This window comes from Euprymna scolopes, chromosome 31, assembly GCF_053919585.1.
Source record: "Euprymna scolopes isolate OS-2025 chromosome 31, ASM5391958v1, whole genome shotgun sequence".
Taxonomy (NCBI): Eukaryota; Metazoa; Mollusca; class Cephalopoda; order Sepiida; family Sepiolidae; genus Euprymna; species Euprymna scolopes.
The window spans coordinates 35,867,476-35,890,827 of record NC_136512.1 but is presented as its reverse complement, the minus strand read 5'-3'; positions in this window follow the sequence as shown (position 1 = coordinate 35,890,827).

Below are 23,352 nucleotides of genomic sequence, written 5' to 3'. Positions count from 1 at the left end.
ACATTTTGATTTATTAATGACGCGTCACACCACCGTGAGTTAAACTGGCTTTATAAGCGCCTCTTCATTGTCATTATTCGAGGGAACGGCTTAAACGCGCTCTCGTTCTAACAAGTCATTAGTACCTTAGATGAAGCTTTGTTATATTTCTTACTTGTAGGAAGTGCGTATCCATATGCTTTCAGCACTTAAAAGTATTGACTGAGAATCTCGAGTCACTTCTGGAAATGCCGAAGCTGTTTACAATTTGAAAGTCGCGTAAAATAATGTAAAAAAAGGCAGGTGGCACTAAATATGCGTAATATAAGGATTAGAGTTAATTTGTGCTACTGTTAACATTAGGGTTAGTTTATGGCAACGTTTGATTTTTATTTTAGCCCCTAAGAAAATAAAGTTGCAAGATACCCCTACCAAAAAAAGAAAAAAACAAAAAAAACTGAAAGAAAAGAATTTGGCCTTCGAGCCAAGATCAAAGTGTAGTATCTGTTCCGATGCTTCACTTACATTAAGTTAATTGGTCCTTGGTCAATGTTGGGGAAAACCTTCATACTGCGACAATTACCATTTTTTTTTTTGGATACTACCAAAGTGCCCCCTTTTTGCTCTTGTTTTAGGGGAGCTGGTTTTCCCCCCACATTAAAAACGACCTTGTGTCTAATTTGCTTTCGTGGGGAAGCAAAAAAAAAAAAAAAATACCGAAAAGAAAGTAGTCTACAAATTGAAAACCGCTTTGGTCATCTCCGGGATATACTGGGGATTCTTCGCATCTCACTAGAGTCCTATTCTGTTTACATGTGGCAAATTACTCTGTGGATATTTCATCTCCCAGTCTCTTTGTTTTTTCCTACTGGTAATAATGTAAGAAATAAAATAATTAAAAAATAATAAAAAAAACAATCGACGCAATTATTTGAGTATTTTAATTTCCCCCTTCTTAGTTGTCATTCAGTACAATTGTGCGATGTTATGACGGGACACCATAATTTGATTTTGGAACAATTCATTTTAAAATAGTCCGGAGTTCTACCTTAGCGATACCAGATTAACCACCGAACATACGTATGAACATGAAATTGTCTGAGCGTATTGTTGTACATGTTATTTTTTCTTAAATATCTTTTTATAATAATAACCTGATGTGTTCGTTCGATGATGCTTCATTTCATTTCACTTTATTTCATTTATAACTGAAAGTTATAGAAATAATTCAAAACTAAAGAAGAAAAATGGAAATATCTCAGCGCTCTTAATTTATTCTCGGTCAACGCCGGGGGTGGAGCTAAGTAGAACAAATATAAAAAATACTACTTGGGTTTGACTACACCCTTTGTTTGAGACGAAGTAGGTGCATTTCATAGTCGGGTTTCGCCGCGGTTTGCTTGACCTGTGTTAACTAAATAGACGTTCTTGTATTTGGCGCGGTTGTCGAGGTGGCAGTATACTCGCCTCGCATGCGTGCAAGAGATTCAGGTTTTGAATCCCAAGTTTGGAAGTGTTCAATTGATGAGCCCAAAGTGAGGGCGAAACTCAAGTCTTGAACTTCTGGTTTGTTGGCTTGCATGGCTTATGTTAGCTGCGACGTTTGACCGTGGAAAATAATTACATTATCTCACATTCTGAAAATAGGGCGACTTTCTAAGTAAATAAAAAATGAGCTCCGAGGCGGAGCCAATATTAACCGTATGTATCGCTTGAAAAATCAACAATAACAATATATATATATATATATATATATATATATATATATATATATATATATATATAATCATCCATAGCCAAAATTACTATATGACGTAATTAAAGAAAAAAAGATAATGAAGCTGGATTGTTTACGTTAGAGTAATTTTGTTGAAATACACTCTACTCTCCGATTATTCCGTCTACTGAGAATGTAAAAGACAGTATTTGGAATATACAATGCAAATACATTCTCAGTTTACGGAATAACCGAAGAGCAGATTGTGTTTCAACAAAATTATTCTAACGTGAGCAATCCTGTTTCATTACCTTATGACTGAAATAGTTATCAGACAATAGTAAGTTCGAAAAAAATGAAATAATAAGGTGCTATCAAGCAATACTTATGAAAAATGCTTCCAGTGTACGTGAGTGGTGACAATGGATCTAATTTGTGGAGTTAAAATTCCACTGAACTCCTGCATGCATGACTACATGAAGAGAAACTGTTACACTAGATACAATGTGAATATTATTATGAGTGAAGGGAGTGAACGCATATTATTTGGAAACATGCATCAATAATTCGGCTGTTGATGTTGAATATTTAATCATTCATTTCGTATGAGACAGCTGATTATTAATGGCATTCGATTACTCGATATCTCTTTAGTTAGAATCCTTTTTAGAAAAACATCAGGTATTCACGAGAGGAACCATGCGAAGGTTGTCAACATTCCTAAGTGAAATTGTTTCTGCAAACGAACTGGGTTCGCACTTGGCACACCTGCTGCATGTCTGAATACACTTTATGTAAAATTTCAAATGTTTAGATCAAAAATTGACTGAGTAGTTTGCTAGACACCGCAAAGATCAAATCTTTTAAACTTTGACCCCTTGGAGAAAAATTTTGGCAAAAAAAAAGACTAAAAAAGCTTGCCCTATCTCTGAACACACTTTATGTAAAATTTCAAATGTTTAGACCAAAAATTGGCTGAGTAATTGTGTAGAGACTGCAGAGGTCATATTTTTTAATACTTTGACCCCAATTTTGACCCCTTAGCATTTATTGCTTTGGATTGCTTTAGGACTGCTTCCGGTTACAAGTTCGGAGCAACATTCAGTAAAGTTATTCGTCAGTCACCCGCCTGGCCACTTTTCGCATTCATGTTAGAGGATTTGCATTAGTGAAATTTAAATGAACAGACAGAATTATACATTTATATCGCAATAGAGACTGCTTCCTGAAATAAATTCAAAGTTAAAGTTAATGTCTGGTTGTCGGTCAGTTAAGGTGTAATGATAGGAATGGGAGTCACAGCCCTTTGCTAGTACAAGCATACACGCACGTATACATATATATATACACATACACAGCATTTCTGCCCGTCTTTGCCAACAAGGAAAAAAAAATGAGTTCCTCTTATTTATTTATTTATTTATTTATTATTATTTATTTATTTTTATTTTTTATTTTTTTTTTGCTTAAAGCCAGTCGCCCCATCTGGACTTGTTTTTGCATTCATGATAGAGGATTTGCATTAGTGAAATTTAAATGGACAGACAGAATTATACATTTATATCGCAATAGAGACTGCTTCCTGAAATAAATTCAAAGTAATAATTAACTTTTTTGTGTGTTTAAAAAAGACAAACTCACATTTCGTTCCATTCTTTTATAGAGTTTCGGTGCCTCACACGTGTTAAATTTTCTCTATTAGGACTCGTGTTAAAGTTAATGTCTGGTCGTTGGTCAGTTAGAGTGTAATGATAGGAATGGGAATCACAGCCTTTTGTTAGTACAAACATACACGCATGTATACATATATATATATATACACATACGCATTATTATTATTTTTTGTTGTTGTCGTCGTCAATAATAATAATAATAATAATAATAATAATAATAATAATAATAATAAAACAGCAAATGCAGAATCTGTGGACAAAGAAACGAAACGATAAACCATATAGTAAGTGATGTAACAAACTAGCACAAAAGGAATACAAGAACGGGCACAGCCTAGTGGGAAGCCAAGTGGCATAGCCTAGGATTTGTGCAAACAACTGGATCTTGGTACAAGGATAAGCCAGCAACAGACCCATCCAAGCAAGAGGACCGGATGTAATAATTAACACGAAAGAAATACCTGCCAAAATCGTAGACTTTGCTGCCCCAGCTTACCAAAGGATAAACATAAAAAAAGGAGAAACGGAACAAATACACAGAACTAGCCAGAGAGCTGAAAGGGATATGGATGAGAAAAAATATCAAGATAGTACCTATAATAGTAGGAGCACTAGGTACAATTCTGAAAAACTTTGAGAAAAGAATGGAAGAAATTGGAATCAGAAGAATGGTTGGAAAGATGTAACGAATGACAATAATGAAAACAGCTAAAATATTAAGGAAAACCCTTGAATACAGAGACTAATACATGAACTACATGCACGGGCTAGACGAGCTGCCGTAAAGACAAAACATGAAACGAAGAACATTGAAGCAAAATATTTATAAGTTCTCCATCCCCTTTCCCATTACCCAATCACCGCCCCCCAAAAAAGGAATGATGTCAAATAGCTGAGAAGGCTCAAGGAGGATGGAACGACAGAGAAGAGAGCGCTGACCAAACCTGCCAATAGAACTGGTACCTTGGGGAGGCTTATTGTCACTCAAACTCCAATGGAGACCAATGGCCGCTGCGAGTGGGAAATCAATGATAAGCGGCTGTTGCGATAATGCAAATTCATTTGCAAATCTTAAAAGAGTACTGGAAGTCTGGGGAGAATTGTTGTCACTCAGCTTCCAGAGAGCACCACAGGTTGTTCTCAAGAGGAAATCCTTTATGACTTTGTAAGCCAATAATAAAACCGTTGAGAAATCTCCCAATTATTTCTTGGCCAATCATCATTTTAAGGGGCGGCCATTTTAAACGCGATATTCGAAAACCATAAAGTATATCTCTGAATAAAATCAGTTTTTATCATTTAATTTCGGGGCATATGCTCATAATACAATCTGACGTTGTTAAGGAATTCCCCTCGAAGAAGGAAATCGTGGATTTCATCGCGTAAGATATTGATTAAAATAACAGTGAGACGTTTTTGTTTTTGAACTTGTGCAACGAAAGCAAATGTTATCTGGTTCTTATAACGCCTCTAAACCAAGATGCTCTTGTTTCATCGCCAACGTTCTAATCCTCGCTTCCCCAAAATAAACATAAACGGCTCTCTCAAACAATATCACTCATGCATTTTGAATAGTCGAGTTGGTAATTTTACTCTTGGAAAATCGATATTTTATGAGACAAATTTAAATATATATAAATATAAATAAATATGTATGCTGGAATAAAAATCTCGTTACCGAATTTATATTGGTTGAAAAGTATTACGTAGAACGTATTAAAAGTATAGTATTTTAGAAAAAGAATGAATAATGTAAATGACTATTCGTGAGCAGCTGTCTGATTGGCTCTTAAGGCCGAATATTGTTGGAAAAATATAATCTGCTTCTACAGTATTTGAAACAAGTCAAATTTGTTGTTCTGTTTTTTCTGATTTAGTTTTAATAGCTTCGTTTCGACATGCGGTCTCCCAACACATTGTCTTCCCACTCGCCGGTCGTTCCTCCCTCCCTTCCTCTTTTATACCCGTTCAACAAACTCCCTCACCTCTAATTTGCATATCTCACACGTAAATTTGTATGAGCGTCATATATATAAATGCGGCGTCAGCATTTTAACTTTTTTTTCTCTTAGGAAAAAAAAAAAAATATGAGACTCGTGCTATTAAGGTAAGTTACGGTTTTCTCTATACTGCCAATCGGCTAATCTATTATTTTGAAAGATAAAATTACCGTAAAATAAATATTACGAATTCATCTGAGTAATATGAAATATATTTTAGGAAAAAAAAAATCCAGGGTATAAATGCGACTATATAACATTAGTGTGGAAATATTGAATATTGTCGTATACTTGCTAAAATAAATAAATAATATATAAATTTTAGTCTTTAAAATCCATGAAACAACGAAATGTGTTTCACAGAAACAACACACAACTTCCCCTTTTGAATTAGTCCTTGTTTTACTTTTATTTTTTTATTAATATTATTATTTAATATTAGCTTCAGTATAAATCGTGTTTCTTATTTTCCCTCTTTTTCAATGCAAATTTTTAAGTTTTCCAAAGTAAGAAACACTGATTCATTACCAACTGTCTGATTGTTCAATCGATTTTGCTTGTTTCTACCTCAGGCATGACGTAATTTTTCAGTGGCTAGGCCTCCTATTTACGTCGGTCGTGGTAAAACAGACATATAAACATTCACATGGTTTAAAATAGACGTTTTAAGTACATTGGTGCACCGTAAAACACGCATGTAAAAAAACTGGAAATGTCGCAAAACGAATAATCGAAACTGAACTTTGCGTCTCGTTCCTATGACCATTTAGCTTTCAAATGAGTCATAGTTTCATAATGATTTTTTGAGCTTCCCAAAATATTGCCAAACGCGACTGAACGAAGTAAACATCGACAAAAATCAATTGTTTACTTTTCGTCTACTCTTTTTTTTTTTCCTTTTCTTTCTATTTTTTCGTACACATTTTCGGATCTCTTGCTTTTGCTTTCACTTTCAGTTTCACTTTCACACACGCATAAAAGTTTACTTCTGCGCTCGTATCCTTCTTTACATATGTGCTTCCTCGCATCACTGTGACAGACATTGCCCGTCAGTAGCTCGCTTGATAACGATTTAATGCAAATAGAATTGTCATCGTCAGACGCGCAGCTTACAACATATTTATTTCAGATTGAATGGACGCATCTTGTCATAAATCTGTTGAAAATAAAGAATATATATATATATATATATATATATATATATATATATATATATATATATATATATAAAGCTGAACGTCTGTGTGTGTGTATCTGGTCACGAATAGGCTCCTATATGGTTGACTATTCTAAAAAAATGATTACATAGAATGATAGAAGATGTATCGAGACACAGGAATGGGTATGTTTGATCTGGCAGAACGGTGGTTCAGTAAAATTGTGAGGTCTGCGTTCGCGCCTGGTTCACAAAGTATGGAAATAAAAAATTTAAAAATTTAAAAAAAAAAAACGTTTACAAGTGTTTTTGATATAGATGTATATAATAATACTTTGATAAGTATGTTTTAACTTAAATAGGGATGGTATAATAAAATTGTGGGGTCTGCGTTCGCGCCTCGCCTCCATAGAATGAAAATAGGCACAAACTTTAATAAAGACTTTTGATATCTATCTACGTAAGTATACTTTGATAATTATGTTTCAGTTTGAAGAAATATGGTATAATAAAATTATGGGGTGTTCGTTCGCACCTGCCCTCCATAGAATGGAAATATGTCACAAAGTTTAACAAGGTTTTTTAATATACAGGGTGAACAGAAAGTCCTTGGACCAATTCAAAAGTGGTTTATTAATAGAAAATTACAAAAATATAAATTAAACATGAATGAAAATTATAAGTTAGGAAACCAAGAATAAATTCAAATTATTTATTTTCAATGTGATGTCCCTTCCTTTCGATTAGACGTGGAATTCTCTGTCTGAAGTTACCAACCGAGGCACGCAGCGTTTCCTGAGGTATTTTAGCCTATTCACTCAGAAGAGATGTCTTCAAAGCATCAACACTTGGATGAGCAACAGAACAGACCTTTGCCTCCAACAAAGACCACATAGAAAAATCCATGGGATTCAAATCAGGCGATGCAGGAGGCCACATCTCCTTACTCCAGAATCTTGGAAAATGACGTTGGCACCAGTCCTGAGTTTTTCTGGAGGTGTGGGATGGTGCTCCATCTTGTTGGACGGTGAAAGGCTGATCTTTGAAGTGTTTCTTCATCACTTCAAATGCTGGAACCAAAATATCGTTAATGTAGCGATCTGTGTTGATGTTAACCCCCTGCTCCACGAAAATCAAAGGCGACTTCCAAGATTTGGAGACTGCAGCCCACACCATGAGGGAAGACGGATTTTGTCGGCGGAAAACTATTCTCACGGAGTCATCAATGTCTGCTGAAGATTTTGCGTAAACTTTGTCGTTCTGATTGTTAACAGTCGCTTCAATTGTGAAGAGTTTTTACTCAGAAAAAACGATCTCTCGCTCTGCCGTGCCAGCCTTCAGTTCTCCAAGAAGAAGCTTTCGTCTTTCAAGTCTCTTGTGCTTTTGGGCAGGTGTGAGGTACTGTCTCTTTCTCATCTTGTAGGGGGACAACTGGAGATCGTTTTTTACGATTGTTCTCATCGAGGTCACGCTCACATTCATGTCTTTAGCCATTTGTCTTGCAGATCTCTTCGGGTTCCTCCTTACCCTCTCTCGGACAGCTTTAATCACTTTCTTTGTTCGAGCAGTGCGAGGTCTTCCACTCCTAGGACGGTCTTCAGATGTACCAAGTTCCTTAAATCTGTTCACAACATGGTACACGGTGGATTTAGCCACTTTCAAGAGCTTAATAATCTCCGAGTTTGTCCTTCCCGCGCAATGAAGTTGAATTATGGCCTCTCGTTTGCTCATTTTTCTGAAAGTTTAAACAAAATTATTTTAATATTTTTGTTGAAAATAATTAGATCAATAGTTAGACTAAATACTTACTTTATTCCAAAAGAGAAAAAGTGATTTTAACAATATTTAATTTTAAAACTAAAAATGGTCCAAGGACTTTCTGTTCACCCTGTAGATCCACAGAATATTGTGATAAGTGTTTCAGTGTGAACAGGTATGGTATAATAAATTATGGGGTTTATCAATTTTATTTTTACTTTCATCATATTTTGCATTGGTTTTGATACCCCAAATTCGAAGCTATCTCTTCACAACCCTTCCTTTTCATAACCTATCATACTTTCATAAATCAGAGTCCATTTTCTGTAGGCTGTTTTTGAACCCAGTCAATGACGGGTACTTTTGCTAGTATATATATAACCGGAATCAGGATCTGGAATAAGAAAAAAACGAACTTAGTACCAACAATTGAAAATTAAGTTTCAAACCAACAAAATAAACAAACAAACAGACAAATGAACAAACAAAATTAAAAACATCGTTTTTGGCACATGAGCTATTTTTTTTTTATTCGGATACTATCAAAACTCTCGATTTCCATTTAATCTTCCCAACACACACACACACACACACACACACATACACACACATATACATACATATACATACATATATATATATATATATATATATATATATATATATATATATGTGTGTGTGTGTGTGTGTGTGTGTGTGTGTGTGTATGTATGTTCAGCTGCCTCTTGGGAGTGTGCATCTATAATAACAATAAAACTAATAGTTATGTTGGTTACGTCGGTTATACAACGACTACCCTATCGCGCCGCCTTACCATGTATAAAAGATGATCAAGTGTAATATTACAATATTTACAATAAACTTAACTGCCCCTCCTCCGAAGCTAGATAAAATCTTGTCAGAAATAACGAAACATTTAAAAAATTCACAAGGTCTAATGAAATGGAAGTTCTCTGTTGTCTTTAACATATGTTTATGGATCAAAATCCCAACAACAGCGAAGCTACGCTGAAGAAGAGTAGGGCTCCGAAACACCCGTGTCCGTAGATTACTGTTTTTAAAAATAATATATATATATATATATATATATATATATATATATATATATATATATATATATATATATATATATATATATATATATATTACTGTCTGTTTGTTCACAATGACGTCAAGGATGATGTCATATTGTTGTGTATATATATAGATATGCTATGCCGTAGATGACATCATCTCTATAATGTCATGTATGACGTTACGTATGTGAGCCAAAAATGTAAAATTCCCCGGCAACGCCAGGCAAAATGTTAGTATATATATATATATATATATATATATATATATATATATATATATATATATATATATATATATATAGTTACATACATACATATATATATATATATATATATATATATATATATCAGAAAAATACTGTAAAATTATTTCTGATGAAGCGTTTTCGCAAGTGCTTTATATGCTCTATATATCCTGAAAATATATATTTTTGTGATTGGAAGAAATAATCGTCTTATAATAAAGTGTTTTGGGATGAATTATGGGCATATTTTCTGAATAATAATCATTATCTTGCGTGTATATACTTTTAAAGATTTTTATTGATGTAATAAAAATATTTTCTAATAATTTATACACAACGCAATACATAGGATTTGAAATTGTTTCAAAACATCTTTATATTAAACAGATAATCCAGATAGTTTTTCATTGAAACAAATGCTTATCATAAGAATCATGGGGGAAAACACACTTTAGACTAAACAAAAACAAATTGAAGGAAAAATGCAGGAAAAAAACAAAAAAAAACACCAGCAAATATCGATTAATTACCGCTTCTATACTAAGCAAAGCTTTCCGTAAAAAGACAATAACTAATTAAATTAACCACAGTTAAAATACTATGATTCCAGGGGATAATCCGGTTACGGATTGAAAACCTAGTCAGAGTAAATTGTAAAAACAGCAGGACTTGTATGCCGGCGTTTTCCAGGACAGTTTCGTTAAAAGACCCTCCTCCTCCTCAAAACAAATGAAGCTATCATTATATAGCACATTATCGAAGACTGAGCTAAATTTGTTTTGTTTTATTTTATAGAGTGGTCGGTAAATAAAAAATTGAGGTCCCCATCAATAAAAAAAAAATGTTAAAAAGCACGTTGGTGAATGTTGAAAAAAGTGTATAACGGCAAAAAAAAAAACCCCGTATGACTCCTTCAAATAAAGCAAAGTAATGAATAAAATTTTTATGAAGAAATATTTTAGTCAATCCTGAAACAATTTCAATAATAGGAGAAATCATTCTAGACTCAGGTAATTTTGTTTTGTTTTTTATAAAATTAATGTAAGTTAGAATTGAGAATAGAATCTCGTAAAGCTAGATTGGTAGCCCATATAAAGAAGGAACAAAGATGATGATGATGATGATGATGACGATGAAAAATAATAACAGTAGCAGTAGAAGTAATACAACAACAACAACAACAACAACAACAACAGTAAGGAGATTTAGAAAGAGAAGAAGAAGATGGTCGACTAACACACGTACACATATAAAAGAGAAATCTTTCTAGCCTGAGATAATTTTGTTTTTATGAGGTCAGTTCTCGCCAATAAAAAAATGTTAAAAAGCACGTTAGTTAACGTTTCAAAAATGTGCATAACGACAAAAAAATATTTATGACCCCTTCCCTTAAGGAAAGTAATAAAAAAATGTTTATGAATTAATAATTTAATACATCCTGGGACTATTGTTTTCACTGAAGGAGAAATGCTGTTAGACTGAGGTAATTTTGCTTCGTTTTTAAGAAATGGTGGGTAAGTTAAAAATTAAGGTCAACGCGATAAAATAACTCATAGTGACAAAAAATGCGTTTCCCTTCTCCGCGTTCACGCATCGACTTAAATAAGATTCAAAACTTTACGTAGCCTTTAACCTGTATATATGCTTATATAATAATTATAGTGTTGGTTCGTACCCCACTTCTGAAACCACTGTTATATTACCTGTTCTTATTAACACGCTATTTTCTATCCTCGCTGGGATGCATGTAAATAAAACTTGTGCCAGCAACAAGTATATGAAAATAAAAAAATTTCCTTGCATGGTTTCATAAAACGAACATGTCTCGAACAAAGAAAACATGAGGCACTGATCACGTGGTTTACACGAAATGTTTTGTGAACACGGGTTCCTGCTTTAACCCGGACTTTCACACCTCTTTCGATACTTCCACGGTTTTTTCTCGAACTACCACGGTCTCTTCATCGTCCAATGCCCGATCGCTCACATAAACACGCTAAATTCATGTTTTACCCTGAAAATATGTGTATACAGCGTATTAGTATATGCTTGTATATGAATCGGGTTTAATACTACACTAAAGAGTGGGTCAAAAAAGCAGAACATCCTCCTCTTATTTACAAGGGGATCAGAGTTTAATAGCAAAATCACATCATATAACCTGGGATCAAACTGAAACTGCTGCACTTTTTTGGCCCACTCTGTAGAAGTGTCTGAAAGAAGAAGTAGGAGTCACCATTAGATATGGTATGAGGGGTTAGGTTTGAAGGCCACCTAAAACATCGGGGATTTGTAGTTTTTTCAATTGTCCTTCCAGACGACTTGATACTACTCCTAGTGTACCAACTACGACCGGGATTATTTGTGTTTTAACCCTGTGCCTTATCTCCAAGGCCAATGGTGCATAATTGCTCCACTTCTCATTCTTCTTCTCTCTACCTTGCCATCCTCACTTGTGCTCACTTCATCAGGCACCTCCTCAAACTATTTTCCAGCACACTTCACCCCAACCCTCTTACACACCTCCCAATATATCCAGAGTCCCATGCGATCGTGTCTTTTGCGGTACTCTCTCTGGGCCAGTCCACTACACTCTGCTGCAAGATGCACAATTAACTCTGAGGTCTTACCACAAATCCGGCATTCTGCAGCAACTTCCTCTCCTAGAACCACTTTTTTGAATAATCGTGTTCCTAATACCTGCTCTTGTGCTGCACAAACAAAAGCTTCAGTACTCTTAGCCAGATACCCAGCTCTAAGCCATTGCCATGATCTTTCATCAGCCACTTCTGCTATATCTTGGAAGAACTTTCCATGCATTTTCTTCCTAGCCAGTTCCTCTGCACTTTCTCTATTCATACGTTTCACATAATCAGCCTTGGTCTCACATATCTCCACTTCATTGTCCACAACCTTAAGCATCCACTCCTCATTGTCAATCATTTCATGTGAAATATTAACCCTGAAAGCAAGATTTATTCATGTAAACTGACTGAGTTAGTGTTTTAAAACGTAATGGAAAATGACTTGTAAGTCGAAAATGTTTAGTTTCAAAATTTCAAACATTCCCATACTCAAATCTTGTCCAACTTTTAGTATGATAAGTACTCTTTAGTATAATGAGTACTATTTAGTATGGTGTAGTTTTATGTCAGGTTGAGTAGACTCAACCTGACATAAAACTACAAAAAAAAAAATGCTACATTTTTTTTTTGTCGTTGGGATACTTTGAGGTTAGATTGACTAGCATAATAAGTTGATGTATTTACATCTTAAAGATTTATCACATACAAAAAAGGAAAGGAATCGCGTACTCTCTCCGTAGAGCTTCGACATGTAATTAAAAACAGAACTTCCGTCTGTGAGGGGGGATTCCCTTGTATCAACACGTTTATGTCTTAGCAGGTTATACTGAAGGATATGTTAAAGGCAACTGAAAGGTATTATTTTTTTACAAGAAGGTTTCATCGTCCTCCCATATACAGCACTTAGCATTCCGAAATATTCATTCATTTGGTTCTAGTCAGACATAATGTTGCTTAATATCGGGTACCTAACGAAAAGTTGTATTATGTTCAGATGTATACTTAATTCGCAGTAACAACCCCCAAAAGCCAACTCTCCCTCATGGAAAGGTAGTGCCAAAGCTACTCGACTAACAGGTCTCTGGTGAAAATATAGAAGGAGTCGGCAGTAGGATCCGTCGTCCCCTGCGTATCTCAACCTCTGCATGTTGTGTCAAATGTGAAACGGCAAACCAACGGAGTGAAAACAGCAACATTGTTTCTAAGCTATTCTATTTCGTGTTCTGAACTAAACGTTCCTCGACTTTGTATGCAACCGTTGACTTACTATTCTCACTGTTGGGGATAAACTCCACAATCTCGCAGGTTAATGAATAGATCCTACCAAGCAGAAGGACTCTATGCAGACCAGACAATCCCGAGGCACGACCTTCGTGAACACTATGCAAAAAGTCTGCCTCATTCACACAACAACAACAACAACAACAACAACAATACTACTACTACTACTAATAATAATAATGGATATCACAATCCTGAAGAACGAATAGCTTAATGATGACGAAATCACTAACAACATTTTCCAGGACATACTGGTCTTCTCCATTTTTACCCCTAATGTCTTTCTCGATCGAATTCTAATTAGAAAGATATCGTGGAAACCAATGCCAACAATAATACTCTGATTCATTCAAAATCAATGAATGAATTATGCTCAACAGTAGCAGACACCATTATTGTAAGAATATAAACTGACTACCGTAGCAATATCCGAAGCCTCGTTGTGGGATATATAATACACTTCTGGTCAGTTGGCTATGTTTATGCTTGAAATTTGAAATATCATTTTCGCTGGTCTGTCATGCTTAAGCTGGAAATAGTATTTTCGCCGGTCGTTCACGCTTCAGTGTGTAAAACCATTTTCGTCGGTACCCGCGCAAATTAAACGGACGCAGTCTTAAAAAAATACTCCTTTAGCTTGTTTATTCCACAGTTTTCGCCAAAATAAGAAGATGAAACGAAATTTCGATTGCAACGGAACCAATGAAACGGAAGTCTGAAAAGTCGAAATAATTAATTACGCATCAAATAAACCCACTGGGTACAAAAATGGTATACATCAAAGAATGTCGGCGTAGCATCTCCAGGACGTTGCTAGCTGACCGTAACACCATCCTCATCCTCGTTCGCCTCCTGCTTTCCTCCTAACCCGATGTTAGTGACCAGACGTGAAAATGCGACTCTATTTTAACGACTTAACCGAACGAAGCGTGAAAGCTAGTTATCTGGTTGATCTGTTCAGGTCGCTCCTTTTCGGATTTCTGAGCTACGAGACGCGAGCGTCGGAAAGATTTATTCAGCAAGACTCGCTGTCTATTTTATGAGAAACCGGCAGCAGATAAACAGCGATCCAGTGTCGATGTGGATGTGGTAAGATTAAAAGCGGGTGTATAAAAATAATGTTAAAAACTGAAATTTCCACGTTAGGTTATGTTAAGCAGAAAAGTGGAAAGTTTCATTATAAGTTAAGGGTTTAGAACTATGTTGTAAACATACGCAATGTTGAATGTCTAGTGGGATGTATGATTGTAATACATCTCGATGATGGAAATATTTAACAAAATTAAAAAGGGAGATAACCCTAGAAATATGTTGACCTTTACAATAGTAAGGTTCAATGCTGTGATTATGGGCATACTGAGTATTTAGAAAAAAAATGATTTTCCTCTATATACGAGATCTACTGGGTAGTAAGTATTTTTATGTTCATAGAAAACTGACTTATGATTTTCTAGTAGGTAACTGTGTAGTCTTTCAAAAATCGAACCAATAGCTACAACTACTATCAGCAATTTCCATTACTTCCCATCTGTGCCTAAAATTAAAAGAAGATTCCACGAGAAGATTGAACACAATACCGCGGCGCTGCTTCCTAGCTGACTATAAAATGGTCGTTTTCTAATCTTTTAACTTGTAAACGTTTGAACGTTTGTTCCAACCCGCATTACTATCAAAGGTAACGGATTTCAATACATACATACACACCCACCCGCACACACATTTACATATATGTGTGTGTATGTGTATGTGCGTATGTGTGTGAGTGTGTGTGTGTGTGAGAAAGAGAGTAAGGGGTGTGAGTTCCGTTATAGAAGAGTGATTTAATTTGAATAAAATAAAATACGCATCAAGTGCGTTTGAAAGCCAAATTACAACGCAATATTACGAAAATAAACAAATATTTTACTTGCTTGAAATCTATAATTTAAATATATTTCGGAGTCAAACTCCATCCTCAGTATTTTGTTTGTTTCTTTTTTTTTTCATCTTCTTCTTTCTTGCCATGTTGTAAAGTTGGAGAAAGAAAAGTCTCTCAGCGGTTGTATTTTGAAATGCCGGGAACAGTGCGTTGGCCACGCGAGATTAGCGTCAGGGATGTGAGTTCCGTTATAGAAGCGTTGATTTAATTTAAATAAAATAAAATACGCATCAAGTGCGCTTGAAAGCCAAATTGTAGCGTAATATTACGAAAATAAATAAATATTTTACTTGTTTGAAATTTATAATTTAAATATATTTCGGAGTCAAACTCCATCCTCAGTGTTTGTTTTTTCTCCCTCCCCCAACTGAGGGAGCAGAAAGAGAAAAATAAACAAGATACAAACAAAATACTGAAACTACTGAAAAAAATACACATATATATTTACATAAGAAGAATGAAATCAGCAAAGTTTCCATTACACAAACACAAATCTTCCAAGTAATCATTTATTAAAGGTCGCAGTTTTCACAAACCAAATTCCCTGGTTATGATGCTTGTATCATAAAATGTGGAAAAGAATTCAATGTAACCCAAGATTCTGCTGACTAGTTGGATGGAATTCTTCAAGTCATCATGGATGCAATTCACTCGTTTAAAGAGTCGGCACAAGAAAGGCAATTCAGCTGTGTTCTAACTTGCTGCTAACAGAAGTAAAGTTGTTTGATGCTACTGTTGTTGTTGTTGTTGTTGTTGTTGTTGTTGTTGTTGTTGTTGTTGAGAATGAAGATTTTATAACAACAAAGAAAAAAAAAAGAAAGCTTTTTTGCGATTTGTGTGCAAACGTTGGCAATAAGGCATATGATGTAAAGACAGTATGAAATATTTAGAGTTTTAGTAGCATGTGTCAAGGCTAGATGTGCAGATTGTATTCTTTGTATTAGCAAACAGACAGACTGGACAAATCATGAATTCATTTCTGATAGATTCCTAATCAACAGATGTGATGAGGATACTCTGAAGTTATGATGATGATAATGGTGTGGTTCCTACTAAAAGTGGTGACTTTAAGACCATGCAAGGTGTTACAGCGAAACCAATAACCCATGCCTACATCAATGGCACTACATGCTTCCTCAAATTTATGTACCGTTGCCACATAGACTACCAACAACGGATTGAGAAGTATGGGTCATTGGTTGACCCAATTCGTGCCTCCAGAGAAAGACATTTTTCTCTGATGAAGTTAATTGATTTTATACAAGAATTGACTTCTGTGAAACATAGGGATAATTTGTTGCTTTTGTATCGCCAGTTGTCAACAATCATCAGTGTTGTTTCTTTCTCAAGACAAGTTAACCTTGATAAGATGAAAATTCTTTGCTAAAGTACAATCAGGAATATGTGTGATCATTTTAAAAGGGTGAAGCTGAATCACTCATCATGAAAAAATTCAGCATTTAGTTGAGTTGATGCCTATGAATGATAGCTGCCAATTAGGAAACTTGTCAGAGGATTGTCTGGAGTTCAACAAAAACATCCGCAATTATTTGCAATTCGTTTCAAGAAAACCATCACCAATTGAACAGTCAACATAAAAGGTCTAATTCTCCTCCACGACAATGCTCGACCGCACGTTGCTAAACTGACCCTGCCGAAGTTGAACGAATTAGATTACGAAACTCTGCCTCATCCGCCATACTCTGAAGACCTTTAACCTACCAACGACCACTTTTTCACGCATTTCAACAACTTTCTGCATGAGAAATGATTAAAAAAACCCTAAGCGAAATCAAAAACGCCTCCAGTGACTTCATTGACACCAGAATGCAAGATTTTTACGTTACTGGCATAAATACACCTGCTTTGATTCTGATGGTGCTTATTTCGATCAATAAATTTTTGTTTGAGCCGAAATATGTCCACTTGAATTTAAAATTTAAAAACCGCCATAACTTTCTTGTCAACCTCATACATGAAACTTCGTGTTCGAATAATGTTTAATTGATTTGCAATTAATTTTTGTAGCAGCGTTCGGATTTTTTATGAATACCTCAGAAAATTACAGAATGTATAGTTACTTCAGAAATAAATAATCTATAATTCAATAATCGCAGTATATGACAAATTGTTGTACGAAAATAAATGGAGTGAGATATTTTAAGAATTGAGGTCAATTCATTATTGCTTGTTCTAAAATAGGTCGCCATCTTTGAAAGGTTGAGAAGCACTGGTATAGATTATGTATATATTTTTATGTTTATTTTCCTTTCACACAAGATTGAAACAATTAGTAAAAATTTTCTGAAGCAGCACTTCCATCAATCTTAGCCACGAGCCGCCACTGATTATTTCTATTATTATAAAAAAATGTTACTAGTGTTATGGACTTATTTGATGTTACGTCTATTATTATTGCAATAAAATTTTATTGGTGTTATTATCTTATATAATATGATGTTTGTTATAGTAAGAATACATTATTAGTCTTATGAATTTTTAAAAATCTTTATTCTTGTAATACAAAATTATTAGTATTATTACCTTGTCCAATGTGATGCGTATTATTATGACAACAAAACATTATTAGTGTTACATCTTTGTGTAATATAATTTCTGTTTTCATAGCAACAAAACGTTATTGGTGTTATTTCCTTGTTTAATGGCATATCTATAATCATAATAACAAAACATTATTTCCTTGTTTAATGGTATGTCTATAATCATAATAACAAAATATTATTTTCTTGTTTAATGGGATGTCTTTTATCGTAGAACAAAATGTTATTTGTGTAACATACTAGTTTAATATTATGTCTATTATAATAGTAACAAAACCTTATTAGTCCGGTGATTTTTTAATGGAATCCCTTTCAAACAATCACAGCGGCTATTAATCTGGTGTGAGAAACCTTCGGTGGTAATAAACGGAAACTGCCAATACTTTTTCTTTGTTTTTTGTTTTTTGGGGTTTTTTTTTCTTGTTGGTTTGTAGGGACGGGTATCACAATTTTGTTAGTTATAGTCCGGCAATGAAATCGCATCTTTTTCTCTCTTTTTCAAATGCGTCATCGTATCCCTGCGAGATGTACTGTCTGCCGGCAGGTCGATCTTCAGACAATCAAGCATGAACAAGAATAGCACTTCAAAACTGAGTGCACACGTCTTGTTTTAGATATGTCCGTCGGTCAATCAGACTGTCACACTTTAGTTTGACATAGTTGGTCTATTTGATTTTTATTAAGTAGTCACTGCTATCAAGGCGCAAAGATAATTTCAGGATCAGACTTATGGAGTATCAGATGAAGCTTAGACAATAGAGTGATGATCGGTAGTGGTGGAAATGGGGTAAATTTTATTATTTAAGAAGATGGGTCAACAAGAACTTGTTTAGATTGAACGTGAAAACGATCATGTTATAGTCAGATGGGAAATGGCCCCACAGCAGTGTGTTTCACAAGTGGGCAGTTCTAGGAAAGAAACTTTGCTCATTGAATTTTCGTTTAGTTTTAGACCCAGGTAAAGAGTATGGGAAAATGTTGAAAGTGATTGTAGCTGGACGAGTGTTATTTTTTTAAATATTTTATAGGGAGGGGCCATAGATTGAAGCCCAGTGGAGCACCTGTCATGAAAATAACGATGTTTCTTCTGTGATTAAAAGATAGTAAGGAGGAGAAAATGATATAGCCTACTAAATGTTGAAACCAGTTTTGTACATTGTCATGGCAAAAAAAGGATAATCTGAACAGCTTCTTCCCAGATATGGCAACAATAATCCATCTTAAGACGTAATTGGTTCTTATACAGATAGAATATTGGGTTGAGAGTGAGTGCGTTTATTTTTAGATAGCATGTTCGTCGATCTCTAACACTTAATTCTAAAATATCGTATTTGTTAGTCTGTCATACTCAAGTTTTAATTAGTATTTTTGGTCCTCCAACGAAAGGAGGGTGGACCTGTAAATTCACCCTTGTCCGTTCGTCTGTCCGCACTTTTCTCAATAACTACTCCTAGGAATTTTTTGAAATTTTGCACAAACATCAAACATGATATGAGTAAAAAAGTAACAGAACGGATTTTCCGGGAAAACTTCGGTTGCCCCCCCCCCCTAGAGGTGCCTTTCGGTTTAAAATGGCTAAAATTAACACTTTTGTGCTTATTAAAATTATTGATGGCTTGGAGTTTTATAAAATTTCCTGAAAAGTTGTAACTAACTGATTTCTATATAATTTTGTTTGTCTATACTTCGCGATAACTCTTGGGCGTACCCCAGGGGCTCTTTTAGGACTAATAAAAAACTTTCCATTTTTAGGACTATTTTACCATATTTGTCAAAAATTTTCTGTGTAAGTCTATTTAGCAGTTTTGCATGGTGCTGAACTCAAATTTAAATATGTTAAGGCCTTGGGAATTTTTAGGGCTAAATGGGGGGGGGCGGAAATGATGGACTTAGTCATTTCTTTTTTTGCATTGTGCAAAATTCAAATTTACATGTGTAAAACTGCACCGTTTGTTCATTTTCACCAGGATTTGAGGACTTCTTGGGACTTTTAGGACTAAATGGGGTGAGGGGCAAATACTTAACTTAGTCATTTTTTTATGCCTCGTTCACGGTGCACTTACGGGGGCCATGCATGCTTCACTTGTTCTTGGTCTGCCACGATTAAGTTGGAAAAACATAAGCTTGTCTGTCACACTACAGTTTTAAATAGTTTTTTGCATATCATGATCAAATCCAAAATAACATATTTGTTGGTCTGTCACATTTAAGCTTAAACTAATATTTCATTGGTCTGTCATGATTAACGTTCGAAATAACGAATTCATTGTTTTGCTACGCTTAAGTATTAAATATAATTTTTCTTTCGTTGGTCATGATTAAATTCTGAATAGCATATTAGTTGGTTTAAGTTTGAAATAGTATTTATGTTTGTCTGTCACAATTGATTTCCACCAGTCTGTCACCTTCGATATAGAATTTCCATCGCTCATGGCATAAATTAAATGGACGGATCTTAAAAATAACCGCTTCTGTTTTACTAGCACTTTCACGTTGGTTACTCTGACAGCGTACAACATATATGCTTGATATTTCTCCGAGAAATGTTTTGCTTGTCTGGCTCGGGGCCAGTATTGTTTCCGGATTATTATGCCAAAAATCTTTTCTCTGTTAATTACGGGTGTCAATAATGAGCTAAAGAAACGGCAAAGACGTCTCATCGGACAATTCAGAAGATCGTTACTAATCTCTCTCCCCCTCTCTCTCTCTTCTCTCTCTCCACACACACACACACACACACACAAATATATATATATATATATATATATATATATATATATATATATATATATATATATATATATATATATATATTTAAGGTATGAGGTAATATTATTTATGGAAAATTATTTACGTGGTCTCCAAAAATTCAACATCAACAACAAATTCGTTTGTGATACAAATATTTATTAGAATATAACCTTTTCATCAAAACTAAAGTCTCTGTCACTGTCAGTCTTTTTCTCCCTCCTCCTCCCCTCTGTCTCTATCTCTCTTTCTTCTCTCTCTCTCTCTCTCTCTCTCTATATATATATATATATATATATATATATATATATATATATATATTGTTATGTTGTGTTTTATTTATTATGTGTTATATTTATTATGTGCTATATTTATGTATGGTTATCTATTATATATTTTTTATTATATTTATCTTATGTTATATTTTTTATCATATTATGTTATGCTGTGTGATAAAAGATTTTATATTATGCTGGTATAAAACAGTTTATCTAAAATTTATATATATATATATATATATATATATATATAAATTATAACTAAAAATATTTCATAACACAAATGTTTTTTTTTCAAAAGTTCAACAGTGTAGAACTAGACCAAAGAATAAATAAAATCTAATATCATATAAGCACCTGCAAAGCATTTTCCATGAATTCTATAGTGTGAATTTTAAACTAATGTTTTTTTTTATTGGTGGTTAACGATAAAATATCATTACACCGGATGTAAAGATTAATACACATGATACAAACCTACCATGATTCTGACAATCAGATGTGAACTATACATCAACCATTTTCCATTGAACAATATTATCTGAAAATTAAAAACATACATATGCGAAAAAAATTATGATATTGAAAAATAATATATATAAAAAAAAATGAATATTGAATTTCTGCACCGAGCCCAGGAAGATAACTGGTGCTACCAGATCAGGCTGTCCGAAGATACTGGCTTCATGATAAAAAATACACTAAATATTGACATTAATGAATTATTCCTTTCTGTTTGCAATATTCAAGCATGTAAAAAGAAAGCAAGAAGCAACAATTCTGCCCAAAAAATAAATAAATAAAACCCAAACCACTTACTTGAAGCATAAAACTTTGTTTCAAAATTATTGGATACGATATTAAATAAAGCAAAAATGATATTGTAACACCTGCCACTCTAATCCACTCCTGCTATAGTATACTTACGGGCCCCATTTAATCTTTAGTAGAAGATCAATTTGCGGTTCATTACGTGTAAAATTGTTCGTTACCTCCGAAACGGAAATTAAACTTTCCAAACAAGAGGGTTGTTTCAGTTGTATCTATAGAGCTCATTATCGTAGAATCCATTCTTGCGTCTATTGTTTCGTTTTTTTTTTCGTTTATTTTTATTCATTGATTTATTTATTTTTGTAAAATGTTTTTATCACTTTATAAAACCCTGTTTTCTTAATGCACTATAAATTATATTATTGATTTATTTATTTATTCAAATGTAGCCGTTGTTTACACCACATAAGAAGAACGAGTCAACGATTACATATAAGGATAAAATATCACCTGCCCATAAAAATTCTCCAGTGAAATTGTTTAGCATCAGCTGTTCTAAATAAGACATACGGGTCTTCAATTGCAGTACGTCTTGTAGAAAACCATACCAGTGATTCTGATTGCAGTATTGACTTATTCTCCATTCTCGATAAGTTATTCTTATCATATCAGTCTAAAATACTAAAAATTATATATATATATATATATATATATATATATATATATATATATATATATATATATATATATAGTTCTTTTTTGGAAAGGCCTTTTTGTATTCTTACACGTCAACAAATAGGAAATAAATATAGAAAAGATATAGACATTTATATATTTTTATTTGATTTTATATGATTTTTTATCCATCCTCACACACATACATATATATATATATATATATATATATATATATATATATATATATATATAGAGAGAGAGAGAGAGAGAGAGAGAGAGAGAAAGTAATAAGGCGATTTAATATAGTCCCGATTCTGACACAATTACTGATTCTGTTCTAAATTTACGATTCTGATACCGATCCCAATATCCTAAAAGTTCCAATTTTCCGATTCCCAATTTCGATTCTTATTATATCGACTCAACACCCCTCATTTATATATATATATATATATATATATATATATATATATATATATATATATATATATATATATATATATATATAATCATTTTATTGGCTGAGAAAACCGTCTGATGATAATTGTTAGATTATAAATTAGACATTGGGATATATTGCTTTTTTGCTAGATTGGCCACCACTTGCCAAGGCTAAAAGCGAATTGAGAATAAAAGATCCAATGATTGTAAGTTGAGAGAGTGAGAAGATTGAGAATGTGTCATAGAATAGACCTAGTTCAAATTCTTGTGAAGAATATTCATGGCAGAAATCTGTTGAAATTTGAAGACAATCATGTTGTAATATGCAGGGAAGCAGTTTCGCCGGAGAACGAACTTTCGGTTCTGATAGAAGTCTTCACTCAAACTTTTGACAAATAATCATCCAACTCTCGTGTTATTAACCAATCTATGTCACTAAGTACTGCACTTGATACATTCCTGTTACTGGTTAGGCCACCTGTCATCG